Here is a 19,579-nt window from a genome sequence, read left to right as displayed (position 1 = left end):
ACGACGACATATTCAGTGATAAGCAACCAATGAGGTGTAAAGTCGTGCCCTGGAGATGCCAATCTTTATCCCTTTTTCCTTTTTTTGTAGTCCAAAGGGGAAGACACAAAAATCTGATCTGCTCCTTTATCCTCCATTATTTAGGATTACCCATCTCTTTTCCAAGACTTCTGCTGAGCTGCACCCTTACTCTGGAACTCTTTTCCTTGACCTATCAGACTCTTAGTACTAAATTCCTCTTCTGCTAAACTGGCTACTTTAGTCACTTTACATACTTATCCATGCATACTGATACCAATGATAGGGAACCCCTGATATCTCACCAGCTCTATTAGACCCCTGATATCTCACCTGTTCTATTAGATCCCTGATATCTTACCTGCTCTATTAGACCCCAAATGTATCACCTGCCCTATCAGACCTCTGATATCTCACCTGCTCTATTAGACCCCTGATGTCTCACCTGCTCTATTAGACCCCTGATGTCTCACCTGCTCTATTAACCCCTGATGTCTCACCAGTTCTATTAGACTCCTGATGTCTCACCTGCTCTATTAGCCCCCCTGATGTCTCACCATCTCTATTAAACCCCAGATGTCTCACCTGCTCTATTAGACACCCGATGTCTCACCTGCTCTATTAGACCCCTGATGTCTCACCTGCTCTATTAGACCCCTGATATCTTACCTGCACTATTAGACCCCTGATGTCTCAGCTGCTCTATTAGACTCCTGATGTCTCACCTGCTCTATTAGCCCCTTGATGTCTCACCAACTGTATTAGACCCCTGATATCTCACCTGCTCTATTAGACCCCTGATGTCTCACCTGCTCTATTAGACCCCTGATATCTCACCTGCTCTATTAGACCCCTGATATCTCACCTGTTCTATTAGATCCCTGATATCTCACCTGCACTATTAGACCCCTGATGTGTCAGCTGCTCTATTAGACCCCTGATATCTCACCGGCACTTTTAGACCTCTGATATCTCACCTGCAATATTAGCCCCCAATGTCTCACCTGCTCTATTAGACCCCTGATGTCTCACCTACTCTTTTAGACCCCTGATGTCTCACCTGCTATATTAGACCCCCAATATCTCACCTGCTCTATTAGACCCCTGATATCTCACCTGCTCTATTAGACCCCCAATGTCTCACCTGCCCTATCAGACCTCTGATATCTCACCTGCTCTATTAGAATCCTGTATATTACCTGCTCTATTAGACCCCTGATATCTCACCTGCTCTATTAGACTCCTGATGTCTCATCTGCTCTATTAGACCTCTGATTTCTTACCTGCTCTATTAGACCCCTGATTTCTTACCTGCTCTATTAGACCCCTGATATCTCCCCTGCTCTATTAGACTGCTGATGTCTCACCTGCTCTTTTTAGATCCCTGATATCTCACCTGCTCTATTAGATCCCTGATATCTCACCTGCTCTATTAGACCCCTGATGTCTCACCTGTTCTATTAGAATCCTGTATCTCACCTGCTCTATTAGAATCCTGTATCTTACCTGCTCTATTAGACCCCTGATATCTCACCTGTTCTATTAGAATCCTGTATCTCACCTGCTCTATTAGACCCCTGATTTCTTACCTGCTCTATTAGACCCCTGATATCTCCCCTGCTCTATTAGACTGCTGATGTCTCACCTGCTCTTTTTAGATCCATGATATCTCACCTGCTCTATTAGACCCCTGATGTCTCACCTGCTCCCAATAAGCATCTTCCTGCATTGCATAGAGGGGCATAGAGATCTGGTGATGACATCACTGAGTATAAGCGCTGCATAAACTGTCAGCGCTATATAAATCCTGTATAATAATAATAATAATAATAATAATAATAATAATAATAATAATAATAAAAATAAGGTATGTAATGTAATGGGAAAGGTTTAGAATGTTGATGGGTGGGGGGAGGGGGGGTTAGGGGAGGAACAGGGATGCAAAAAAATAAGGTTTACCTTTAATTGCACCCCAATACTTTGGGGGGGTTTCCAAACAAACCCATGTTGGTATATAAACTGACAAATGAAAGGATGGGAGTTTTAGCCGCTCATTAACCTCCCGAGGCCCCGGACCTGCCTCAGAGCAAACATGGGATTGTTCTCTTTGGTGTCGGCCTTTTGTGGGGCGTCGTGAAACCGTCGCCCTCATTGTAAGCGCTTGTTACGTGTGTGACTGCGGCAGGCGAAGGGATTAGGACACGCCCCCCCTCTTTTATCGCCATTTAACCTGGCTGTCAGCGGACACAGACTCTTTTCCTCCATGTTACACTGGAATTACAAGAGCCGCCATTGACACGACCCCATGAATACCAATCCCCCCCCTCCCTCCCTGACACCTCCTCCGAGCCCTTCTCCCCTCTTCAATGGACGGCCGTACAATCAACAGCTACTTGATAATGAAAAGGGGGGGGGGGGGGGGGCGACAATGAGGCCGGCTCCACTCCACACACACAAGAGGCCACTTCAAACATCTCCTTTAGGCTTCTATTCAGAGGGGCCATCAATCCGTCTTCTTCCCCCAAAAAAAGCTCATTCAGGTCAATGGGACTGGGAGGGCTCCCTGACACCGCGAAGGAGAACGCCGTTCAACGCCGACTACCGGCAACTGCCAGGCTCCATTCACATCCCGAAATTGTGCTTTTGCGCAGTTCATGAAACGTGCGAAAAAACAAGCAACACGCTTGCGGCGCCCTTATTTGTTTAACCACTAGTGTTAAGCGGAATACGCCATATTCGATTTCGCGATATATCACGAATATATAGACGAATATTCGTGAAATATTCGCTAAAATCGAATATTCGTGATATTTTATAAAAAAAAATAAAAAATTGCGAAATTTCGCTAATGCGAATGCCAAATTGATTGCGAAATTTTGACAACTGTGGTAGGAGAACTCTGATTGGCTCTGATGCAAAAGAAGGGCGGAGAAAGTATTCGCGAATATTCGGAAATCGAATATTGGTGATATTTTATCGAAATTTCGCTAATGCGAATGCGAAATTGATTGCGAGATTTTGACAACTGTGGTAGGAGAACTCTGATTGGCTCTGATGCAAAAGAAGGGCGGAGAAAGTATTTGCGAATATTCGGAAATCGAATATTGGTGATATTTTATCGAAATTTCGCTAATGCGAATGCGAAATTGATTGCGAGATTTTGACAACTCTGATTGGCTCTGATGCAAAAGAAGGGCGGAGAAAGTATTCGCGAATATTCGGAAATCGAATATTGGTGATATTTTATCGAAATTTCGCTAATGCGAATGCGAAATTGATTGCGAGATTTTGACAACTGTGGTAGGAGAACTCTGATTGGCTCTGATGCAAAAGAAGGGCGGAGAAAGTATTCGCGAATATTCGGAAATCGAATATTGGTGATATTTTATTGAAATTTCGCTAATGCGAATGCGAAATTGATTGCGAGATTTTGACAACTCTGATTGGCTCTGATGCAAAAGAAGGGCGTAGAAAGTATTCGCGAATATTCGGAAATCGAATATTGGTGATATTTTATCGAAATTTCGCTAATGCGAATGCGAAATTGATTGCGAGTTTTTGACAACTGTGGTATGAGAACTCTGATTGGCTCTGATGCAAAAGAAGGGCGGAGAAAGTATTTGCGAATATTCGGAAATCGAATATTCGCGATTGCGAATATTCGGCAACATAAAAGGATCGCCTCAGCTTAGCTACTCGGCCCAGGGTCTCTAATCATACCAGCAATGCTTTTAGACGTCGATAGGATGTGATCTGTTTTAAAAATAAATTTGAAAAAATACGAATATTCGGAATAGCGAATTTTGGCCGCGAAATTCGAGTTATTCGCGAATATTCGAATATGCCATATTCGTAACGAATATTCGAAATGCGAATATTCGTGAGCAACACTATTAACCACTTGACCTCCGAAAAGATTTACCCCCCCCCACCCCCTTCATGACCAGGCCATTTTTTCCGGCACTGCTTTATTTTAACTGACAATTGCGCGGTCGTGCGACGCTGTACCCAAATAAAATCAACGGGGTAGATTCACATACCTTTTGCGGCGGCGTATCTCCAGATGCGCCGCCGTAATTTGTATTCCGCGCCCGCGTAGCGTTACGCCGATTCACAAAGGCAGTTACGCTGATAAAATAGGCTTCGTCCACCAACATAACTAGATTGCGGCGGCGTATAATTGCGTGCAATGTAACTTTGGCCGCTAGGGGCGCTTCCGTTGTTGTCGGCGTAGAATATGCTAATTTCCTAGATACGCCGATTCACAAACGTACGTGCGCCCAGCGTTCGTTTTTTTCGTCGTTTGCGTTAAGGCTGCTCCTGCTATTAGGAGGCGCAGCCAATGTTAAGTATGGACGCCGTTCCCGGTTCGAAATTTTAATTATTTACGTCGTTTGCGTAAGTCGTTCGCGAATAGGGCTGGACGTAATTTACGTTCACGTCGAAACCACTACGCCGTTGCGCCGTACTTGGGAGCAATGCACACTGGGATATGTACACGCGCCGTTCGTAAATCACGTCAATCACGTCAGGTCATCACATATTACCATAAAACACGCCCCACCTTCCCCATTTGAATTACGCGCGCTTACGCCGGCCCCATTTACGCTACGCCGCCGCGACTTACGGAGCAAGTGCTTTGTGAATACTGCACTTGCTCCTGTAAGTTGCGGAGGCGTAGCGTAAATACACTACGCTGCGCCGCCGTAACTAATAGCGTAGCTACCTAAATCTGGCACAATGTCATTTTTTTCTTCCTATAAATAGGGCTTTCTTTTGGTGGTATTTGATGCGTTTTTTTTTTTTTGCGCTATAAACAAAAAACAAAAAAAGATCGACAATTAACCACTTCCATACCGCGCCTATTCTGGCACTTCTCTCCTTCATGTAAAAATCATAATTTTTTTACTAGAAAATTACTCAGAACCCCCAGACATTATGGCCCGGATTCACATACATTGGCGCATATTTATGCTGGCGTAGCGTATCTAATATACGCTACGCCGACATAGCGCAGAAAGGCAAGCACCGAATTCACAAAGCACTTGCCTCCCAAACTGCGCTAGGTTCACTCGGCGTAAGCCGGCATAGGTGGAAGTGGGCGTGAGCCATGCTAATGAGGCGTGACCCCATGCTAATGATGGGCCGAGTGCCATACAAGTACTTAAAACGAACGGCGCATGCGCCGTCCCGTGGACGTATCCCAGTGCGCATGCTCAGAATCACGTCGGAACTACTCCCTAAGATACGTCAGATCACTGCCTACGGCGTGAACGTAACCTACGCCCAGTCCTATTCACATACTACGTAAAATACGTCGGCTTGTCTTCCCTTTGCATGGATGCTGCTGAGTTACACCTCCTTTATGGGGAATAACTTTACGCCGGACGTAGGACTTTACGCACACTGCGTCGGACGGGCATACGTTTGTGAATCGGCGTATCTCCCTCATTTGCATATGTGAATAGAAAATCAATGGGAGCGCCAAATACGTCCAGCGTAAATATGCGCCCACGATACGCCGGCGTAGACAAGTTACGTCGGTCGGATGAAGCCTATTTTCAGGCCTATCTAGTTTTGTGGGCACGGCGCACAAATACGACGGTGCATATTTGCACTTACGCGGCGTATCTCGAGATACATCGGCGTAAGTGCTTTGTGAATCCGGGCCTATATATTTTTTTTTTTAGCAGACACCCTAGGGAATAAAGTGGCGGTCATTGCAACTTTTTATCTTGCACGGTATTTGCGCAATCATTTTTCAAACGCCTTTTTTTGGGGGAAAAAAATGGTTTCATGATTTAAAAAATACCAAAACAGTAAAGTTAGCCCAATTTTTTTATATAACGTGAAAGATGAAGTTACGCAGAGTAAATAGATACCTAACTTGTCGCGCTTTAAAATTGCGCACACTCATGGAATGGCGCCAAACTTCAGTACTTAAAAATCTCCATAGGCGACGCTTTCATTTTTTTTACAGGTTACCAGTTTAGAGTTACAGAGGAGGTCTAGTGCTAGAATGGTTGGTCTCGCTCTGACGCACGCGCCGATACCTCACATGTGTGGTTTGAACGGCGTTTACATATGTGGGCGGGACTTATGTACGCGTTCGCCTCTGAGCGCGAGCTACTGGTGACGGGGGCATTTTAAAAAAAAAATTATATATATTTTTTATTTTACTTAATTCTTTTTATTTTTGCACTTTTTTTTACATTTTTTTTTATCACTTTTATTCCTATTACAAGGAATGTAAACATCCCTTGTAATAGGAATAGTGAGTGACAGGTCCTCTTTATGGAGAGATGAGGGGTCAATGAGACCTCCACATCTCTCCTCCAGGCTGAAAAGCATGAGATCGGGGAAAAAAATCACCGATCTCATGCTTTCAGCCGCCATTGCGGCTTTGTTTACTTCTGGGTACCCGGGCGTGACGTCATAACGTCGCGCCCGGGCCTCCGACGGTCATCCATCATTCAGATATCCCCCCACTGAAGTCCAGGACGTCATATGACATCCTACGGTACAGAAGTGGTTAAAAAAAAAATTTTTTTTTTTACTTTCTGATATAAAACATATCCAATAATAATAATAATAAAAAAAATTGAATCTCTTCATAAATTTAGGCCAATATGGGCCAGATTCAGAAAGGAGATACAACGGCGTATCTCCAGATACGCCGTCGTATCTCTGAGTCAGGGCGGTCGTATCTATGCGCCTGATTCTTAGAATCAGTTACGCATAGATTTCTATTAGATCCGACCGGCGTAAGTCTCTTACGCCGTCGGATCTTAACTGCATATTTACGCTGGCCGCTAGGGGCGTTTACGCTGATTTACGCCTATAATATGTAAATCAGCTAGATACGCGAATTCACGAACGTACGCCCGGCCGACGCAGTACAGTTACGCCATTTACGTCAGGCTTTTCCCGGCGTAAAGTTACCCCTGCTATATGAGGCGTATATGATTGGTATTGATTGGTTTGCGCAATTATAGCGTCTACAAACTATGGGATATTAGTAATGAAGCTAACTGACACTTCTGACACTTTTTGGAGACCAGTGACACTAATACAGTGATCAGTGATTAACCACTTCAGCCCCGGAGGATTTGGCTGCCCAATGACCGGGCCACTTTTTGAGATTCGGCACTGCGTCGCTTTAACTGACAATTGCGCGGTCGTGCGACGTGGCCCCCAAACAAAATTGACGTCCTTTTTTTCCCCCACAAATGGAGCTTTCTTTTGGTGGTATTTGATCACCTCTGCGGTTTTTATTTTTTGCGCTATAAACAAAAATAGAGCGTCATTTTTGAAAAAAAATCAATATTTTTTATTTTTACCTATAATAAATATCCCCAAAAAATATATAAAAACATTTTTTTCCTCAGTTTAGGCCGATACGTATTCTTCTACATATTTTTGGTAAAAAAAAAATCGCAATAAGCGTTTAACGATTGGTTTGCGCAAAATTTATAGCGTTTACAAAATAGGGGATGGTTTTTATGGCATTTTTATAAATTCCTTTTTTTTTACTACTAATGGCGGCAAACAACGTTTTTTTTCGTGACTGCGACCATTGGGACCATTGTCATTTACACAGCGATCAGTGCTATAGAAATGCACTGGTAACTGTGTAAATTACACTGGCAGGGAAGGGCGTTAACCACTCGGGGGCTAGGAAGGGGTTTAGTGTGTACTAGGGAGTGATTCTAACTGTGTGGGGGCGGGGCTTACTGTGACACAACAGTGATCACTGCTCTCGAAGAAAGGGAGCAGTAGATCGGTGTCCTGTCACTAGGTAGAACAGGCAGATGCCTTGTTTACACTGGCCTCTCCCCGTTCGACACGATCACGGGACAGCGGCGGACATCGAGTCACGGGCATGGTCACGGAGCTTGCGGCAGGGGCGCACGTGCATATGCACGGCGCAAAGTTCAAAGTGATGTATATATATATATATACGTTACTTTGCACAGCCGTGCCATTCTGCCAATGAAAAAGTGCGTGACAGGGTCGGCAAGTGGTTAAGAAAATGCACTGTCACTGTACTAATGACACTGGCTGGGAAGGGGTTAACAGCAGGGGCGATCAAAGGGTTAACAGTGTGCCTAGCCTGTGTGTTAGTACAGTGTGTGGTGCTTCAATTAAGGGAAGGCATGGATCCATGTCCCTGCTTTGTAGGAACACAGAATCCATGCCTTCCGTACTGACAGAACGGCAATCTGTCTTGTTTACATAGGCAGACTGCCATTCTGTCTCTGTACCGATCGATCGACAGGTGCCGGCGGGCATCGAGTCCACAGTACCCACAGATCAGCTTTAGCGAGAGGCCGGTGGCGCGTGCGTGCGCGCCCCCTAGCGCCCCCTAGTGTCGGATCACATACTGGCAGGGGCGCCCTGTCCATTAGGAGCTCACCGGCATCGCCCCCTCCCCCTATCCATGCATCCGGCCCCCATGCAGGACGCCAGATGCATGGATTCCAATGGTGGGGGTGTTTTTTTTAAGCACCTGATTAGGCTCTAATAGGCTTCAAAATAGGGTGGGCTCGGGGCGCAGAGCACTGCAAACCGAGCCCGCCCAGGTGTGTTACAATAGCCAATCAGGAAGCGGGTCCTGAGGCCCATCACCTGATTGGCTGAAAGGACAGGCGATCAAATTGGATGCCTAGGAAGAGGAGGAAGAAGACCCGATGGAAGAACCAAGCCGCCGCCCGTCTGCAACATAGATGGGGTAAGTGTGGGGCTGGATGACCGACCAACTGACCGGCACCACCCGCGGGGGGGGGGGAGTAGTGCAGGTGACCCGGCCGACTGACTGACAGCGGGGAGCACGGGAGGGGGGGTTTGTTTGACCAACCGATCCGGGGGGGGGTGGTTGTTTGCCCCCCCCAAACAAAAAAAAAACTGGCCGTGGCATCATTAACATTAAATGGCACCGCCAGCGTGTAGCTCAATTTTCACACATTCCACGAACGTGCAAAAACGCTTGCTTTTGCGCACATTTATGCAACGTGCAGATGTGAGTAGAGCCTAAAGTCGGCCCTAGGCGATTCGAATCTCAGCCAGTTCAGCAGGAACCGGCCTGAGATTCGAACCATGTATGGGCGGGCTGGTTGTACTTGGGTTTGGATTTTAAATGCGATTATGACAGCCGCTGGCAGTAATCACTGTGTTCTCCCGGCAACGGGAGGGATTCCCCCCCTTACACTTACTGCGTTGATGGAGGGATCAAGAGTTCTTTCCTGCAAGTGCAACTCATGTTTGCAGGAAAGAAAATGGCCCCATCTATGGCCGGCTCAAAGTGGAGCTCTTGACCCCTCAGCCCCCAAAAAACAATAAAAAGTCAGCAGCTACAAATACTGCAGCTGCTGACTTTTAATATATGGACACTTACCTGTCCTGGGATTCAGTGGCGTCCTCACCTGAGCCGATTCCTCATTCGGCTATCGGGTGCTGGCGCCGCCATCTTGACTAAGGTAAACCTTGCGGCTTCACAGCCAGTTTCCTACTGCTCATTACAGCATAACAGCAAACAGTTTGTTTTTCTTCTGGGATTTTACAAAAATAAATGAAAGCTGGTCGTTGTAAGCAACCCTGTCAGTGTTAAATGGTTTGTTTCATCATGATGATACTGATCAGTGGCGGTGCGTCTATAGAGGGCGCTGGAGCACCGCCCCCTCTGGCTCCGCAACGCCACTGAATAACATAGATTCATGCATTGCATGAATCTATGTTATTGTTGCCGGCCGCTGCCGCAACTATTCAGATGGCCGGACGGTGAGCGCCGACTACCTGAATAATGGCAGCTGGTTGGCTGTGCGGAAGTGCCTATCAGAGCCAGGGGCTCTGATAGGCTTTCCGAGTACAGCCCTCGGCTCCCCCGGAAGCTTATCCTCGGGACGTACGGGAGGTGCGTTCCTTGGATAAGACTGACGGCCGTCTCAGCCAATCAGGTTCACCGATTCTGGTTATCGGTAACCTGATTGGCTGAAGCATCATCAAGGGCGGGAGAAGACATCGAGGGACGTGGAAGGAGAAAGGTAAGTGCCGGGCAGGTATTTTACAGGGCACAGCGGCGACAATGGGCACAGAGGCGACAATGGGTACAGTAGTGACAAAGGGCACAGTGGTGACAAAGGGCACAGTGGTGACAAAGGGCACAGTGGCATCAATGGGCACAGTGGCAACAATAAAGGGCACAGTGACATGCACAGTGGCAACAATGGGCACAGTGGTGACAATTAAAGGGCACAGTGGTGACAATTAAAGGGCACAGTGGTGACAATTGGCACAGTGGCGACAATTGAGGGGCACAGTGGCTGCGTTTGATGGCATGGCACAGTGGTGACAATTGATGGCACAGTGGCTGCATTTGATGGCATGGCACAGTGACTGCGTTTGATGGCATGGCACAGTAGTGCGAATTGATGGCATAGTGACTGCGTTTGATGGCATGGCACAGTGGTGACAATTGATGGCACAGTGGCTGCGTTTAATGGGCACAGTGAGGCTGCAATTTTTTACTTTTTTTTTTTCGTTTGCGCCCCCCCAAAAATGTTGAGCACCAGCCGCCACTGATACTGATACATTCTGCTGGAGAGCTTGTGCTTTTGAAAAAACTGATTTGTTGGCTGGATCACCAGCTAAAAAGAAAAAGAAAGCCTAAAAAAGAAAACGAATGCAGCCGTCACATCTAAGAATTGGTAAGCTGCAATATAATAATGTTCGCTTTTGGGTTTAATATCACTTTAAGAAGGAGGGCGACATGTGCAAATGTTTTTTGTCATTCAGAGATTTGGATGTATCTGAATGAAATAGTAACAAATTTAGTTGAAATTCGTTTTAATTTAGTTTTCTAACGAATTCCACATTTTCAGGAACGATTCGAATTTTGGAAAGGCTCCCGCCATGTGCCTGCTCTGCCGTCTGACATTTTTTTTTAAATAACTAAGGGGTGGCACCACCTGGCAATGTCACCGGGTGGCCCCGCCCCCTTTTGACGTCATCGAACAGGGCATCCTGGGTTAATGACATCACAAGGGGGTGGGGGTTACCAGATTATGTCATTGGATGGCTCCGCCCCTTGGTTATTTAAGAAATATCAAATGGCGGAGCATCCAGACGGTGGGGGCCTTCCACGAGACTGGAGGTATTATTTTCTTTTTTTTGGGTGCAGCGTGATCGACATTGGATCTACTTCGGGGGACATTTTTATTTATTTATTTATTTAATAAAGGAATTGCCAAAAAGCTTTTGCTGTGTCTTTACTCACTTTTTACACTCTTTTGGTAAATGTGTACCCCATAATTATTTACATGGGGGGGCGGGACCCAATCATTCACAAGAGAAGCAGAAGGATGGTTTGCCTCTGTAAACAAGGCAGATCGCTAGTTTTGCTAGTAGGGTAGATAGAGATCCTGTGTTTTATGACATCACAAGGGGGGGTCATCTGACTATGTCATTGGGTGACTCCGCCTCTTTGTTATTTAAGGAATATCGGATGGTGGAGCATGCAGACGGGGGGAGCCTTCCACTACACCGTCGTTTTTTTTATTCCCTTTGAACTCCGATGTTGGACCCTGGAACTCCCACGGAAGAGGATAGGAGGATGAAACAGGAACTCAGATGTGGATCAATCGGGGTGCAGACAGTGAATAAAAAACACTCTCATCCAGAAGAATATGGATTATAAAAGAAAATTGGCTCCATATGGGGTAGGTCAAAACGGATAGATTTATTTTAAAAGTACAGCCATCAAGGCATAGGTGCGTACAAATTGTGATCCCAAAGTAAAAACTGTGTGGGGAGCGGAACAAGCAATTCCGACGCGTTTCGTCCCTATGGACTTCAACTGGGCCATGACCCAATCACGCCGAATTTAACTAAACTAAATAACTAGATTAACAAATCGAAACACATTTATTTGTCATGCACATGCCTATCTATCTATCTATCTATCTATCTATCTATCTATCTATCTATCTATCTATCTATCTATCTATCTATCTATCTATCTATCTATCTTTCTATCTATCTATCTTTCTATCTAGCTATAATGAGTATTAATGAGTATTAGTGAGTATAAAAGTCATATGTCGAGCCCTATGTACTGTTTAGCCCTATATAGAGCCCTATGTAAAGCCCTATGTAGAGTTCTTTGTAGAGACCCTTGTAAAGCCCTGTGTAGACTAGAGCCATTAGTAGAACCTCTGTGTAGAGCCTTATGTACTGTAAAACCCTATATAGAGCCCTATGTAAAGCTCTGTGTAGAGAATTATGTACTGTATAGCCCTATATAGAGCTCTATGTAAAGCTCTGTGTAGAGCCTTATGTACTGTATAACCCTATATAGAGCTCTATGTAGAGCCTTGTGTAATGTATAGCCCTATATAGAGCTCTATGTAAAGCTCTGTGTAGAGCCTTATGTACTGTATAACCCTATATAGAGCTCTATGTAGAGCCTTGTGTAATGTATAGCCCTATATAGAGCTCTATGTAAAGCCCTATGTAGAGTTCTTTGTAGAGCCCCTTGTAAAACCCTGTGTTAGACTAGAGCCCCTTGTAGAACCCTATGTAGAGCCCCTTGTAAAACCCTATATAGAGCCCTATGTAAAGCTTTGTGTAGAGCCTTATGTACTGTATAACCCTATATAGAGCTCTATGTTAAGCTCTGTGTAGAGCCTTATGTACTGTATAGCCCTATATAGAGCCCTATGTAAAGCTCTGTGTAGAGCCTTATGTACTGTATAGCCCTATATAGAGCCCTATGTAAAGCTCTGTGTAGAGCCTTATGTACTGTATAGCCCTATATAGATCCCCATGTAAAGCCCTATGTAGAGTTCTTTGTAGAGCCCGTTAAAAAACCCTGTGTAGACTAGAGCCCCTTGTAGAACCCTATGTAGAGCCCCTTGTAAAGTCCTACATAGAGACCTATGTAAAGACCTGCGTAGAGCCTTACCTAAAGCCCTATGTAAAGCTTTGTGTAGAGCCCTATGTAAAGCCCTATATAGAGCCCTAAGTATATTGCTATGTAGAGTCTTATGTAGGGTCCTATGTATGAACTTGTGTAATGCTCTCTGTAGAGCCTTGTTTATATTATAGCCCTGTGTATAGTCCTATGTAGAGCTCTGTGTAGAGCCCTAGGTCTAGCTCTATATAGGGCCCTATGTAGACCCCCTATGTTAACACTGATGTATAGCCCTATGGAGAACCCTACGTATAGCCCTGTGTAAACCCCTGTTTGTGTTGATCTATCACGTTTTTGGTTGTAACATGACAAAATTTGGAACATTTTAAGGGATATGAATACTTTTTCAAGGCACTGTAGTGCCCTATATAAATCTCTGTGTCGAGTCCTATGTATAGCCTTATGCACAGCTGTATGTGTAGCCCTAGGTAGAGACCTATGTAAAGCTGTGTGTAATCCTATGTTAAGCTGTGTGTAGAGCCCTATCTAAATCTGTGTGAAGATTCCTATGTGTGGCCCTATGTATAGCTTTGTGAAGAGTCCTATGTGTAGTCCTATCTATAGTCCTGCGTAGAGCCCTATGTAAAGATATGTGTAGTCTATGTAAAGCTGTGTGCATATCCCTATGTATAGCTTTGTGAAGAGCCCTATGTGTAGTCCTATCTATAGTCCTGCGTAGAGCCCTATGTAAAGATATGTGTAGTCTATGTAAAGCTGTGTGCATATCCCTATGTATAGCTTTGTGAAGAGTCCTATGTGTAGCCCTATCTATAGTCCTGCGTAGAGCCCTATGTAAAGATATGTGTAGTCTATGTAAAGCTGTGTGCATATCCCTATGTATAGCTTTGTGTAAAGCCCTATGTACAGCTGTGTGTTGTCCTATGTGTTTATCCCTATGTATAGCCCAATGTAAAGCTTTGAGTAGATAGATCCCTATGCAGTATGTAGCCCTAGTGTGGTCCTAAATCTGTGTGTAGATCCCTATGTGTAGATCTCTATGTCTAGATCCCTCTATATAGTCCTGTATAGAGTTGTAGTCATATGTGTAGAGACCCTCTATAAATCCTAAATCCCTGTGTATAGCCCTGTGTAGAGCTGTGTGTTAGTGTTGAGCGGAATACGCCATATTCGATTTCGCGATATATCACGAATATATAGCCGAATATTCGTGAAATATTCGCTAAAATCGAATATTCGTGATATTTAAAAAAAAAAAAAAAAATTGCGAAATTTCACTAATGCGAATTTATTGCGAACATTTTGCGAATTTTTTTATTTTTTTTTCTGATTGGCTCTGATGCAAAAGAAGGGCGGAGAAAGTATTCTCGAATATTCGGAAATCGAATATTCGGAATATTTTATCAAAAAAAAAAATGTTGTGAAATATTTTGACAACTGTGGTAGGAGAACTCTGATTGGCTCTGATGCAAAAGAAGGGTGGAGAAAGTATTTGCGAATATTCGGAAATCGAATATTCGCGAATACTTTCTCCACCCTTTTTTTGCATCAGAGCCAATCAGAGTTGTCAAAATCTCGCAATCAATTTCGCATTAGCGAAATTTCGATAAAATATCACCAATATTCGATTTCCGAATATTCGCGAATACTTTCTCCGCCCTTCTTTTGCATCAGAGCCAATCAGAGTTCTCCTACCACAGTTGTCAAAATATTTCACAACATTTTTTTTTTGATAAAATATTCCGAATATTCGATTTCCGAATATTCGAGAATACTTTCTCCGCCCTTCTTTTGCATCAGAGCCAATCAGAGTTGTCAAAATCTCGCAATCAATTTCGCATTAGCGAAATTTCGATAAAATATCACCAATATTCGATTTCCGAATATTCGAGAATACTTTCTCCGCCCTTCTTTTGCATCAGAGCCAATCAGAAAAAAAAATTAAAAAAATTCGCAAAATGTTCGCAATAAATTCGCATTAGCGAAATCTCGCAATTTTTTTTTATATTCGGAATAGCGAATATTGGCCGCGAAATTCGAGATATTCGCGAATACTCGAATATGCCATATTCGAGCCGAATATTCGCAATACGAATATTCGTGAGCAACACTACTGTGTGTACATCCCCTATGTGTAGCCCTGTGTATAGCCCTGCATAGATCAGTATGCTGTGTAGATCCCTATGTGTAGATCCATTCCCTATGTATAGCCCTGCTAAGATCAGTGTGCTTTGTAAATCCCTATGTGTAGATCCCTATATATAGCCCTCTGTAGAGCAGTGTGCTGTGTAGATCCCTATGTGTAGATCCCTATGTATAGCCCTGTGCAGTCCTATGTAAAGCTGTGTGTAGATCCCTATGTGTAGAGCTCTATGTAGAGCTGTGTGTAGAGTGTAGAGCTCTATGTAAAGCTGTGTGTAGATCACTAAGTGCAGCCCTATGTATATCCCTGCGTAGATCAGTCTGCTGTGTAGATCCCTATGTGTAGATCCCTCTGTGTAGATCCCTATGTAAAGCTGTGTGTAGATCACTAAGTGCAGCCCTATGTATATCCCTGCGTAGATCAGTGTGCTGTGTAGATCCCTATGTGTAGATTCCTAGATATACAGCCCTATGTACAGTCCTGAGTAGAGAAGTGTGTTGTGTAGATCCCTATGTGTAGAGCTGTGTGTTGTGTAGATCCCCATGTGTAGATCCATCTGTGTGTAGAGCTGTGTAGATCCCTATGTGTAGAGCTGTGTGCTGTGTAGATCCTTATGTGTAGAGCTGTGTGGATCCCTATGTGTAGATCCCTATGTATAGCCCTGTGTAGATCCCTATGTGTAGATCCCTATGTGTGTAGAGTAGTGTGCTGAGTAGATCCCTATGTGTAGATCCCTATGTGTAGATCCCTATGTGTGTAGAGCTGTGTGCTGTGTAGATCACTATGTGTAGATCCCCATGTATAGCCCTGTGTAGATCCCTATGTGTGTAGATCAGTGTAGTGGCAGTATACTGTGTAGATCCCTATGTGTAGTTCCCTATGTGTAGATCCCTCTGTGTAGCTCCCTCTGTGTAGATCCCTCTGTGTAGATCCCTATGTGTAGCTACCTCTGTGTAGTTCCCTCTGTGTAGATCCCTATGTGTAGATCCCTATTTGTAGATCCCTCTGTGTAGATTCCTATGTGTAGATCCCTCTGTGTAGCTCCCTCTGTGTAGATCCCTATGTGTAGTTCCCTCTGTGTAGATCACTATATGTGGATCCCTATGTGTAGATCCCTCTGTGTAGATCCCTATGTGTAGCTCCCTATTTGTAGATCCCTATGTGTAGCTCCCTCTGTGTAGATCCCTATGTGTAGATCCCTATGTGTAGATCCCTATGTGTAGCTCACTATGTGTAGTTCCCTATGTGTAGTTCCCTCTGTGTAGATCCCTCTGTGTAGATCCCTATGTGTAGATCCCTATGTGTAGATCCCTATGTGTAGCTCCCTATGTGTAGATCCCTATGTGTAGCTCCCTATGTGTAGATCCCTATGTGTAGCTCCCTATGTGTAGATCCCTATGTGTAGATTCCTATGTGTAGATCCCTATAGATCCCTATGTGTAGCTCCCTATGTGTAGATTACTATAGATCCCTATGTGTAGATCCCTATGTGTAGATCGCTATTGATCCCTATGTGTAGATCCCTATGTGTAGATCCCTCTGTGTAGCTCCCTATTTCCAGATCCTCTGTGTAGATCCCTCTGTGTAGATCCCTCTGTGTAGATCCCTATGTGTAGCTCCCTATTTGTAGCTCCCTCTGTGTAGATCCTTTATGTGTAGCTGCTCCCTATGTGTAGATCCCTATGTGTACCTCCCTATAGATCCCCATGTATAGCCCTGTGTAGATCCATATGTGTGTAGATAAGTGTAGTGGCAGTATACTGTGTAGATCCCTACGTGTAGTTCCCTATGTGTAGATCCCTATGTGTAGATCCCTCTGTGTACATCCCTATGTGTAGCTCCCTATGTGTAGATCCTTATGTGTAGCTCCCTATGTGTAGATCACTATAGATCCCTATGTGTAGATCCCTATGTGTAGATTGCTATAAATTCCTTTGCATAGATCCCTCTGTGTAGCTCCCTATGTATAGATCCCTATGTGTAGCTCCCTATGTGTAGCTCCCTATAGATCCATATGTGTAGCTCCCTGTGTGTAGATCACTATAGATCCCTATGTGTAGATCCCTATGTGTAGATCCCTATGTATGGATCCCTGTGTGTAGATCCCTATGTATAGCTCCCTATGCTGTGTAGATGAGTGGAAGGCAGTGATCTGTGTGTGGCTGTTCCCTATGCTGTGTAGATCCCTATGTATAGATCCCTATGTGTAGATCCCTCTGTGTAGATCCCTATGTATAGATCCCTATGCCGTGTAGATGAGTGGAAGGCAGTGATCTGTGTGTAGCTGCTCCCTATGCGGTGTAGATCCCTATGTGTAGATCCCTGTGTGTAGCTGCTCCCTATGCTGTGTAGATCCCTATGTGTAGATCCCTATGTGTAGATCCCTATGTGTAGATCCCTGTGTGTAGCTGCTCCCTATGCTGTGTAGCTGAGTGGAAGGCAGTGATCTGTGCGTAGATCCCTATGTGTAGATCCCTATGCGTAGATCCCTATGCGTAGATCCCTATGTGTAGATCCCTATGCTGTGTAGATCCCTCTGTGTAGATCCCTATGTGTAGATCCCTATGTGTAGATCCCTATGTGTAGATTGCTATAAATTCCTATGCATAGATCCCTCTGTGTAGATCCCTATGTGTAGCTCCCTATGTGTAGCTCCCTATGTGTAGCTCCCTATGTGTAGATCCCTATAGATCCCTATGTGTAAATCCCTATGTGTAGATTTCTATAGATCCCTCTGTGTAGCTCCCTCTGTGTAGATCCCTATGTGTAGCTCCTTATGTGTAGCTCCCTCTGTGTAGATCCCTATGTGTAGATCCCTATGCTGTGTAGATGAGTGGAAGGCAGTGATCTGTGTGTGGCTGTTCCCTATGCTGTGTAGATCCCTCTGCTGTGTAGATCCCTGTGTATAGCTCCCTATGCGGTGTAGATGAGTGGAAGGCAGTGATCTGTGTGTGGCTGTTGCCTATGCTGTGTAGATCCCTATGCTGTGTAGATCCATATGCTGTGTAGATCCCTATGCTGTGTAGCTGCTCCCTATGCGGTGTAGATGAGTGGAAGGCAGTGATCTGTGTGCAGATCCCTCTGTGTAGATCCCTATGTCTAGCTCCCTATGCTGTGTAGATGCTCCCTATGCGGTGTAGATGAGTGGAAGGCAGTGATCTGTGTGTGGCTGTTCCCTATGCTGTGTAGATCCCTATGTCTAGCTCCATATGCTGTGTAGATCCCTCTGTGTAGATCCCTATGTATAGATCCCTATGTCTAGCTCCCTATGCGGTGTAGATGAGTGGAAGGCAGTGATCTGTGTGTGGCTGATCCCTATGCTGTGTAGATCCCTATGTCTAGCTCCCTATGCTGTGTATCTGCTCCCTATGCCGTGTAGATGAGTGGAAGGCAGTGATATGTGTGTGGCTGTTCCGTATTCTGTGTAGATCCCTATGTGTAGATCCCTATGTCTAGCTCCCTATGCGGTGTAGATGAGTGGAAGGCAGTGATCTGTGTGTGGCTGTTCCCTATGCTGTGTAGATCCCTCTGAGTAGATCCCTATGTATAGCTCCCTATGCTGTGTAGATGAGTGGAGGAAGGCAGTGATCTGTGTGTAGATCCCTATGTGTAGCTCCCTATGCGGTGTAGATGAGTGGAAGGCAGTGATCTGTGTGTGGCTGCTCCCTATGCTGTGTAGATCCCTCTGTGTAGATGAGTGGAAGGCAGTGATCTGTGTGTGGCTGTTCCCTATGCTGTGTAGATCCCTATGTCTAGCTCCCTATGCTGTGTAGATCCCTATGTCTAGCTCCCTATGCGGTGTAGCTGAGTGGAAGGCAGTGATCTGTGTGTGGCTGTTCCGTATTCTGTGTAGATCCCTATGTGTAGATCCCTATGTGTAGATCCCTATGTAGCTGCTCCCTATGTCTAGCTCCCTATGCTGTGTAGATCCCTCTGTGTAGATCCCTATGTCTAGATCCCTATGCGGTGTAGCTGAGTGGAAGGCAGTGATCTGTGTGTGGCTGTTCCCTATGCTGTGTAGATCCCTATGTATAGCTCCCTATGCTGTGTAGATGAGTGGAGGAAGGCAGTGATCTGTGTGTAGATCCCTATGTGTAGCTCCCTATGCGGTGTAGATGAGTGGAAGGCAGTGATCTGTGTGTGGCTGCTCCCTATGCTGTGTAGATCCCTATGTCTAGCTCCCTATGCTGTGTAGATCCCTATGTCTAGCTCCCTATGCGGTGTAGCTGAGTGGAAGGCAGTGATCTGTGTGTGGCTGTTCCGTATTCTGTGTAGATCCCTATGTGTAGATCCCTATGTGTAGATCCCTATGTAGCTGCTCCCTATGTCTAGCTCCCTATGCTGTGTAGATCCCTATGTGTAGATCCCTATGTCTAGATCCCTATGCGGTGTAGCTGAGTGGAAGGCAGTGATCTGTGTGTGGCTGCTCCCTATGCTGTGTAGATCCCTATGTGTAGCTCCCTATGCGGTGTAGCTGAGTGGAAGGCAGTGAT

Source organism: Rana temporaria, chromosome 5 (assembly GCF_905171775.1).
Source record: "Rana temporaria chromosome 5, aRanTem1.1, whole genome shotgun sequence".
Taxonomy (NCBI): domain Eukaryota; kingdom Metazoa; phylum Chordata; class Amphibia; order Anura; family Ranidae; genus Rana; species Rana temporaria.
This window is presented reverse-complemented; position numbering follows the sequence as displayed.